The sequence below is a fragment of the Onychostruthus taczanowskii genome, unplaced genomic scaffold (genome assembly GCF_017590055.1).
Source record: "Onychostruthus taczanowskii isolate IOZ18803 unplaced genomic scaffold, ASM1759005v1 scaffold19, whole genome shotgun sequence".
NCBI lineage: Eukaryota > Metazoa > Chordata > Aves > Passeriformes > Passeridae > Onychostruthus > Onychostruthus taczanowskii.
The window spans coordinates 4,269,535-4,279,406 of NW_024499128.1; positions in this window are offsets into that span (position 1 = coordinate 4,269,535).

Here is a 9,872-nt window from a genome sequence, read left to right on the forward strand (position 1 = left end):
TTAAATTTTAATGGTATGCATCAAGGTAATGAAAATACATAGGTTAAGGCTGATTAAATGTGTGTAATTATGTGGTTTCTAAGCAACATAGGCAACACAGTGCATCACTATAAAGTAGTAATCGTAGCAGTTGTAATAGTCAGCAACTCTTTTGTTTGTTTGGTTTGTCTTGTAATAATGCTTTAATACTTTCTCAATATTTATCCTGATTAACATGATTTTTAATCCTCTGCTTTTGGGGAACAAAATAATTGTAGCTTTATTGGACAAATTACTTGGTCTTTTTAGTAGTCATCTCTTGGCGCCTTCTCGAAAAGCTTAAGAGAACTTCTGGCTGTAAACTGCACAGTGTAGTCTTTTTATGATGGAGTCTGGTTTCAATATCTACATGGCTAATCTTGGTAGTAACTGAAGGTTGCAAAGTCATACAGAGGGTCTTTAGGTACAGATGCAAAGTAGTTTGATAGTATAAGTCAAATAACTCTTGTATAGGTGTCCATATCACAGAAAAACCTGTCATGATTGGCACTAATTGCCAACCTTCTTGGCAGATTCTGAAACATGGCCCAAAGAGTGATCGGACAAAGATGAACTCTCACATCCACCCACGTTCAGAGGCAGATGTTTTTTGTCAGGATTGACAGCTGTTAGTGGGGTGGCATATGAACCGTGGAAGGTCTTTTCCTTTGGCCTTTTTTCTTCATACTTTCTGTGGATTTTGGTTTTTAGTGTTTCATAGTAATATGAATACTTCTGGGAGAAACAAAGATCACTTCAAGACTTAATAAAATAAAATCAAGTTGATACTGTTCCAGAAATTTCATCCAATAAAAAAGGTTAGCAGAAGAGATGAGGTATTTTTCTTGTCAATCATATCTGGAAAGTTGCTATTTTGACTTCTACCAGGAGGAAGGAATGCCATAACGTTTCTCAGTATGGAAGATGAATTCAGAGGAGTGAAGTGGTGGTGAATCATCTCAGTAGGACAATAAGGAATATCCTTTGTAGGGAAACAATCATGATGCTATTCTATTTTTTTTCCCCTTGGGCCCCAGAATGCTAGTTTTAAATACATATTTTGGATGATTTTTAGGAGATTTTTCTCTACTTAGTTTTTTCTTTTGCCTATATGTATTAATATACTCCAAAACCAGTATTTTAATAAGCAGGTGGTTTTAGTTATCATGCTGACATTCATCATGCAGATTTGGATAGAAGTTTCTATGAGCAATTCCTTACTTTTCTCTTAGGACTTCTGGCTCTCACACTGAAAATTAATTTAAAACTAATTAAAAAGATGAAAATATTTAGGATTAAATTAAAAGACTTGAAGGAAGGTTTGTGGTCATTTTTGACCGCTCACGCATTTCAGTTGAAAATTAATGGGAAATAAGTTTCCAGAGTCATCTGTGAGTAGTCCCATGAGACACATTACTGCTGCTTTTTCTGAAAACTTCAGTGAATGTGGGCTGGGATAATCTGATAGAGAAGTTTTACATTTGACTGTGGCTTATGAGAAATACCTTCTTCAAACACCAAGGATTGTTGGAAACATCCAAATACGTTGTGAAGTTTTACAAAGAGTTCCATACTAAAGCCCAAGGCACTTTTCTCTTGGTGGATTTCAGCTTGTAGCCCTGTGTTGGTACATGTGGTTTAATTTGCTATCCCAAAGTACGATGTACGGCCAAAAATATAAGCATTCACCTTTTCTTGGTAGTGTGGCACAGAGGAAACACTGAGTACGTGTTTTTGGTGATGGATTTTGATGTTCAAACCATTGCACAGCTCTCATAAAGACAAAGATTCTGTAACAAGGAAATAAGGACCAATCCCACAGTTGTCTTCAGAATTCATGAAGACATTTTTTGTAGTGTTGTGAAAAGTTACTTGGTTCATCTGACCTTAAAATAATTCTGACTTGGTTTACTTTAATGGCATTAGATTATGGAAACATTACAGATCCAAGATATGTGTTACATGAAAGAGACAAACTCAGCTGCTCTGCATTTTTTATGTCATCTAAACTGTATTGAAAATGCTTCCTGCTAAGAAGTACCACTAGGCTGAAAATCAAATATATTTAGTACTTATGTATGGTGTGTTCACTGAGGACACTTTTGCAAGGTGTTCAAGCTCTTACAGGACAAAGAAGAGGATAGAAAGAAAATTAAATAACTGATACTGTACCCTTGGTACAGATGTGAACTGCTGAAGTATGGACCAGATTGGGAGAATGCTATGGGTAAATAAAATAAAGCAGGAGACTATAAATAAAAACACTGGGCAGATAGTTCCTGCTCTTGGTGAAGTTGTGTAAAGCACATATGAAAGGAAATATCTGTGGTAAGCAAAAGTTATATGTTAAAACATCTGAGACTAAATCATTACCAAAGGCAGAAGATGAACTGAGCTGACATTTCACAAGGAATCTGATCTTCCACAAGATGGAGCTGTGTGATTTCTGCTTTTGGAAGCATTCAGTCTATTAGTAAACGATTCTTTGATTCTGTACAAGGACAGGAGAATCACAGTGATCTATCATTGCTTTCTTTCTTAGATGCTAAGGAACTGCTGCAATTTAATTCTAGATGGTCGTGTGGGTGCTAAAAATATTTAATTTAACACGAAGGCCCCTGAATCTAGAAGAAAAGCTGTATTAAAAAGAAAAGAAGAAAAAGAAAACCATTACCTTTCCCTGTGAAGATCACAGCAATTTGCCTACTGTGTGAGGGCCTGTCAGCTTTTCTTTATTTACTCACTTTGATTATGACTGCAATGCAGATTTCTTTGGAATGGTTTCTTATCATTTATGCTCTGCAACATCTGAATGAGGGAGGGATATGACTGCCTAAGTGATAATTCAAACAAGTATTTTGAGTAACAGTGATGGACCTCCAGTTCTGGAGTGTTTATTAGGTCTGAGCAGATGTAAGTGAAGTACTTCATCAGCAGAATGCAATACTGTCTTTGGAAGCAATGACTGGAAAAGATCAAGGATTCATAGCAGTAGAAAAATAGCAGAACACTAGGCCCTGGTGTGATGCCTTTGCATACAAAGGTAATGCAATCCTTTTCCTGAATAAGCAGAGGAACTAAACAGGGATGAGGACTGAAGGGAGCTTTTTTTTCCTTCTTACGTGGCATTGGTGAGACTGGCTGGGGAGACAGGAAAGAAACACAGCAAAACCTTCAGAGCCAGGGGCTGCCATCAGCAGAACGGGGCAGAGGAGAGGAACCAGCACCACTGGGAATCTCTCAGTTAGATGTGAGCCAAGGAACATCAGACAAAGGCCTGGAAAGCTACAAGAGTTCTTTCACAATGTATCAATCATTCGAAAAGATTCGGATTACTGAGGCGTTGTCACAGGATGTGTCACCAACAACCCCAGTGCCAGCTGGGTAATTCCCAGCAGGGCTCCTGTGGATCCAGCCAAAACAGGCTGGGATTGCCTGTGGCCTCCTGGAGCAAGTGCTGCCACCCCAAGGTACTCCTTTAACTTGCCCTGGAGAATGCAAACAGCAACTTGTGTGCAGCCTTGTCAACTCACCCTAAGTGCCACAGTGACAGTTTCCAACCTGTTCCTGGGTTCTGCTGTTTCGGATTGTAGTGGGTCATGATTATAAACACTTTGGAACTTCAAAAAATTGGTATGATTACAGCATATATGCTGAAGCTTGGTTTCAAATGAAGTTATGTCCAATCAAATTACAGCTCCCTTCTTCATTCACTTTTTGTTGCTAAAACCTACAAAATATACTGCCAACCACTCCCCTTTTCCCCAGCCTGTGGCTGGCAGAGAAACGAGAGACCTGTAATTGCTTCCAAATTCCATGCAAGAGGATTGTGTGGCTGATACGTACACAATCATCAACTGGTGGGTATGTCAAGCATAATAGATAATTGCTGAGCTTACACAGCAATATTTTCCTCACTGGGAAGACTCATGTCAGTCTTTATCTCCTACTCAGCTGTCAGTTCTCATGGAAACTTGTTGGAACTTCAAATCTTTTAGACCGAGTCCTCTTGTCAAATTTGATCAAAATTAGCCAATTCATTCAAAAGTTATGAGGGAAAGGATGAGAACCAACAGGCTGGCAGTGCATCTGTGTAATTTATTTCCTTGCAAAACTAGCATGGAAAGCAAAATTTTGTAATTTTCAAAATAAGTGGTTGGAATTCAGTAACCTGCATTTAACTGAACTTACAGAAATTCACATGACTAAGTCAATGTGCACAACTTAGTGTTTGAGTCACAGCGTGGAGAGTCCTTGTCATTTTGGGTTTGTGTGCATATGGATATATATAAACTGATATATAAACCACGTTCACTCCTGGAGTACCTGAGGATAAGACCTAGATCGTCCAGCAGTTTTTCAGTTTGTTTTCCTAACAACAGCCAATTTTGAAAAAAAAACCACAAACCCACCCCTTTGTTGATTTTCTAGCTTTTTTAGCACCAGCCAATTTTGAAAAAAAAAAAACCCAAACCCACCCCTTTGTTGATTTTCTAGCTTTTTTTTTGACCTGTGGTGAACATTTTACCAAAAGAGAAAAGCTGAAGGAAATAGCTGATAGCAGACAACAACTTTGTTTTCACATAAGATCTAATGTGCTCTCTGTTACAGTGAACAGACCTATCTAAGTTTGAAAATAGGATAAAGGAAAATATTGTGTGTCTGAACATTACATGAACATGGGGCATCATATAGTTACTGAGTTTGCATTCTATGGATCAAAACTCTTTTACAGAGTTAGGTATTATACAACTTAGTAGAATTGTCTCTTTAGTTATACATTTCTGAATGCAGGTTAAGTGAGTGATTTATTTTTCAAAGAATATAAAATAGCTTAAATAGTAATAGTTTAAATAGTAATAAAACGTGTACCAAATGAATGTATTTTAATTTTATATTTAAAAAAAAATCAGCCATAGAAGTAATTTGGTTTACCTACTTCATTTTTTGGCATGTTTGTCTTAAGCCTTTTGAAATGCAGCAGTCTTTTGTTTGTTAAACAACCTCACATTTGAAGAAGTCATAAGAAGCAATCCTGTGGTCCTGTCACAGAAAACCTGATTTTGGCTGGGTGCAGTAGTCCATCTAGATATAGATTTTAACTTCAACAGTATCTGTTAGGAAAGATGATTATGTATGCTCTGTCATTAAATCATATGTATGAAAGGATGGAAACTCTCTAATTTGATTTTTCCCTCTTTCTGAGTGTAGAAAAAGTAGGAACCTGCTTGTTTCAGACTTACTTGAAAGACTTTCAGAAATGAATAATTCACATCACTAATGTGAGTTGAATTGCATCCCTTGAGGGAAAGCATGAAAAGAAAAAGGCAGGCATTACTAGTCAAGCTTTACTTTTGTGCTACCAGTAAACAAGGCTTGAAATGAAACACAAAAGCAGCAAAGTGTGTGAAATTATTAATTTGAAAAGGAGGCATGTAATAGCAGGGAGAGCTTCTGAAGTAACTTAAGAAGCTGAAGAAGGTGCTTTATTTGCAGGTAAGTATAGTGCAACCTACACACTTCAATCAAGTCAACAGTAGGCTTTAGTAAGAGATAATAAATTGTGAAAGGTGATTTTATGAGGAGGATGGAAAGATGCTTGTACTTCCTGCTTGTATTTATACATGCAGTAAACACACCAAAATAGACCTGCTGTGCTGCCTTGCACCCAAACAAATTGCTATCCATGGGCTCACTTCAAGCTGAAACTTTCATTTTCCATAGGTGGATGTCAAAGTTCATGGGTAGGAAACATCAACAATGATCACCCATCCAAACAAAATATTCATGTATTCTATAAGGTGCTTTGCAGGTATCTCAGCAGTTATCAGACTGTGTAATTAAAAGTACACAAAGGGCTTAAAAATTATGTATTGGAATGTAGCGATTTATCTAAGTAGAAAGAAGTGGTTTGCTCATTCAATTGTAAATGAAAGTTCATTTTGGGTTCTAGACCTTTGAGATCTGATGATATGTTCTTATGTGGAGTTATATTTCAGTCTCCCTGGCTCATCTCCACTTGTTCACATGCAGATTGTTCCTGAAATTCTGTAGAAATGAACAGAAACAAAGAGCTCCTACTCTGCATGTAACTAATCTGTAATAACTCCCTATCCAAGACAAGATTAAAGGCATTGCTAATTAAGTTAAGGCAAGTCTGATGTGTTGTGGAGCAACAATTTTTTTCTGCAGTCAGGCTCCACCTGCAATGAAACCATTACTGAGCAGTGCCTGCTGTGCTCTTTGTGGGCTTCCCGGGGATGGGTGTTGTCACTGAGGAACACACCCTTTGTGTGAAGAGACAAATCTCTTTTACTCCAAAAGTAGCATTACAGGTAAATGTTGTGGCACAAAAAAAGGTCAGTGATTTTATAAGTCTTCTTCCAGGATTTTCACAGAGGTTTTGCCTGAAGTCTGGTTTTTTTTTTTTTTTTTATTTTTTATTTGTTTGTTTGGGTTTTTTTTTGGTTTTTTTTGGAAGCAATATACTTGATTTACAACTTCCTGCCCAGTGGATATTGAGGTTAGATAACTATTCTTAACATTAGCTGTAATGAAAATGTCTGGATTGGGGTAAATACTAAAGGAAGAAGGAAACATTGAGAAAGAATGACACATTTTAAATTGTTACATATGTTCTAGAGCCTGTAATTTTGCTGTTGTCCTTCAATAGGAGGAATATTTTCTTAGGACTAATTATTTCTTATATTCCCACAGAAATTGTAGAATTTGCAGCCTAATGGATGAAATAACTTAGGATTTCTCCTCCTTATTTTTTCTTTTACGTTTACCACTCCAAATGCTCCAAATGCTGTGTTCCTTTTCTGCTGGCTGAGACTTGGAGGACAGCTCTGTCCTGCAACCTCTTCCTCTGGTTCCTGAATTCACTCTTCTTTCACACTTTATAGGAACTCTTTAGAATCCATGTACTCTACAAAATCTGTCGTCTTCCAAAAAACCCAGTTGTAAAATATATACAGTAGTGTACAGTGGATACTTGATCAGCCTTGTAGTTGAGCCCCTGGTTTACACCAAAAGGGTCTGGAAATACAACAAAGCCATAATGAAATGTGTCAGCTTGGAATGGAGTGTCCCGGCTGAGGAGCAGGGCTCTGTCTCTGGGAATCAGTCTGGGCTTGTGTTAATATTGCAGGCTCATGAATGTTTTAGTTTGAGTAAATGCAAAAATCCTTCAAACTCTGTCCTCTCTAGGTCTGGTTGGCAGAAGAATCTGCTGCAGGGTTAGCTGGCTTTCTGCTGTGATTCATAGATGTGCTTTCTCATCTCTGTGTAAGAGAATGTTGCTATGTTCTCCTTTCTTTGAAATGAAATGCCTGTTTTTTAGAGCTGAGATATTTTGAAAAGTATAATTAAATGTCACCAAAAGAATATATGAGTTTTTTTGAGGGGTGATCCCTGCTCGGCTGCACCTGTTTGCCTGTTCACTCAAGACAAATTAATTGGAGCTTTATCTTCTCTCCTGCCTTTCTGTATTTTATCCTTCTCTTTGTAGAAAGGCAAAACTGAGCCCCAGAGATCCAGCTGAAAAATCTCTTTGCATATAGACAAATGATGGCCATGAGGTATAGAACATGAGGGGGAATATGAGGAGAAAGGAGAATAAGAAATACTTTATTCAGACAAGATGTTTACCAAACAAGAGATAGAGGTCTAGAAATCTGAAGGAAAAAAAAAAGACATGTGCAGTCTGTCTCCTGCAGACCGCCTGCAGACATTTCAGTTGTGTATTTTGATAAAATATTTCGTGACTTTTCAGGGGTGCCCTCAGTTTTTAAACTATGGCACTGGCACAGGGAATGCTTGACAAGATATTTCTGACAAAACCTGATGATTTCAATGCAGAAACAGAAAATAGCACATCCACAAAATTCTGGTACTTCTAGGTATATTTGATAAGAACTTATCAGTGATCAATATTTTAGGTAATAAGTACTTTAAAATAGTCCTGACAGACTCTTTGTAGGGTTAATTACAGTTAAAGAGGAGAGAATGACATAGAGTTCAGTATTGCACTCAGCTCGTAAGAAGAGAAAATGAAGTTAATTGTAGTATGGATCCCTGTGTGAAAGGATTTTCTTGCTCTGTTTCATATCTTCTGTTCTTTTCCTGACATCGGTGTGATGGGTTTATGTGGACAGTTGTTTTGGAGATGGTGTGGCTCACATGTGTGGAGGAAGTAAAGGTCTCTGTAAAAATAATGGAAATCAAGGGAACTCTTTAAAGACTGGCTAAAAAAGAGGTGCTTTTGCAGCTGAATGTGTTTTTGTATGTTTTCAGCTGCTGTAAGGAAAAAGGTGCCATCCATATTTATGCTTCATTAAATAAGCATAAGGAGACCTGAAAAATAAAAAGTAAAACTGAAACTTGCTTCCTTGACAGCATGAAGGAACCTGTCAGTGAAATATACACTATTTAAATTGTGCCACCTGAAAATGGAGCTCAGGAACAAAGCAGGTGAATAGAGCCTGTTTCACAGATTTCAGAAGACAGAAATCTCAATTATTCTAAGTCAATAAATACAAAATTGTTTCCCACATGGTTCTAAATTCTGACATGAAGAATTAAAACCACCAGCTACTAGACTGGCTTTATATTCCCAGTATTTCAGAAAATGGAATAATTGATTGTTTCTTCCTTTCTGAAGTTAGGGACTTTTTTTTTTCTTTTTTTTTTTCTTTTTTTTTTTTGATGCTACCTCTAGAAGTTCTGTTTTTGTCTACTTTATAAATATTCTTAGTAAAAAATTTTGCAGCTACCAATAAGCATGGACAATGATCCTTATTACATTCTAGAAGCTCTGTTTTTGTCTACTTTATAAATATTATTAGTAAAACATTTTGCAGCTACCAATAAGCATGGACAATGATCCTTATTACATCATATAACAATATTTCATTTTTTTTATTCAATCACATTTTGCTGTGATTTTCAATTCTTGAAAATGAAAATTCATAAAGAACATCCACAAATTTTATGATTTTATAGGATAAAAATATTATTTCTATCATCTGTGCTAGAAAGAACATTTTCCTCATCCATATGGAGAAACTGTAATGATGGTCACTATTAATATTTTTCCCTGGTAAAAAATTAGGGGGTGAAAAAGGAGAAAAACCAGAAACATTCATGAATCCTAAAGCTAAATCTCTTTTGTGATATGTTCTAACTTCAGCAACCTTTCTCTTACAGTGCAGGGGTACTGCTGCAAGTGACCACAGGTGAACGGGAGATCTGAAAATGGCCTCTGCAGGTGGTGTGTGTGCTGAGGCAACAGCAGCAGATTCTCAGTAGGTAGGGAATGGGAAAGAACAGCATCCAGATTGATTTGGCTATATGTGTCTTTTAATTATTGATAGTTCAGTCATCAAAGAATAATGTGGAAAACACTTTAACCAGCAACTGATAATGCAAATCCTTGAGCTCACTCAGACATTGCTTCTGTATTCAATGCCTGTTACCACTAGACCAGGTCTCCTAAATTTGCTTCAGCTTCTTTGTCCTCAAATGTTCATCTGGCAGAGTTGGTTTTGGTTTAGCTCTTTTGTTTCAGCTGAGTTAATGGTAAGTTTTCTACTTGCATATCCAGGTACCTCTCAGTTTTGAAAGCCCATCTCCTAAACACCTTGCCTGATTTTAGGTTTCCCTCTTTACGGGAGTATGTGATCTCTTGTTTCTAAACTTACCCATTCCTTACTGTGAATTATAACTTGGGTCCCTGCAGATGATCAGAATAGAAGCTGATGGAACAGGTAAACAAACAAACAGGATTTTCAACCCTTCTGCATTAGAATACAGTTTTGTATGAAACAGTACTGTAGAATCTGCATTCAAAA